Source organism: Penaeus monodon, chromosome 27, assembly GCF_015228065.2.
Source record: "Penaeus monodon isolate SGIC_2016 chromosome 27, NSTDA_Pmon_1, whole genome shotgun sequence".
Classification (NCBI taxonomy): Eukaryota; Metazoa; Arthropoda; class Malacostraca; order Decapoda; family Penaeidae; genus Penaeus; species Penaeus monodon.
The window spans coordinates 25,504,090-25,504,415 of NC_051412.1; the positions used below are offsets into that span (position 1 = coordinate 25,504,090).

The 326-nt window shown below is 38.0% G+C and overlaps 1 protein-coding gene across 1 annotated transcript in view; it reads right to left on the bottom strand.

Moving 5' to 3' along the window:
- Window positions 1-326, bottom strand: part of LOC119590466 (protein croquemort-like) — a 47,895-nt gene that overhangs the window by 45,900 nt on the left and 1,669 nt on the right. The gene's annotated exons all lie outside the window — the stretch shown is intronic.

Here is a 326-nt window from a genome sequence, read left to right on the forward strand (position 1 = left end):
ACGGGTAATATTTTCTTTTCTGGAATCCGTTTTCCCGCCCGAGTGTGGGAAACGTGCATAAACGTAAACACATTTAGGCGATTTTATGAAATACCAAAGAGCCATATACACGAAAATGTAATAGACTAAATGCTATCTTGGTGATCTTGAAAATTCTTGCGAGTATTTTCCTCTTGACGATAAACCACACATGTTAACAATTGTCAAGGTAATATTAGTGAGAGCAAAAATGGTAATGCTTTTCTTCCCTTTGTGTCTCACAAGGTTTGTCCCTCGCTCTGTTCCTCTCTGTTTTCACGTCTTTTCTCTTTGTCGCATTTTATCAG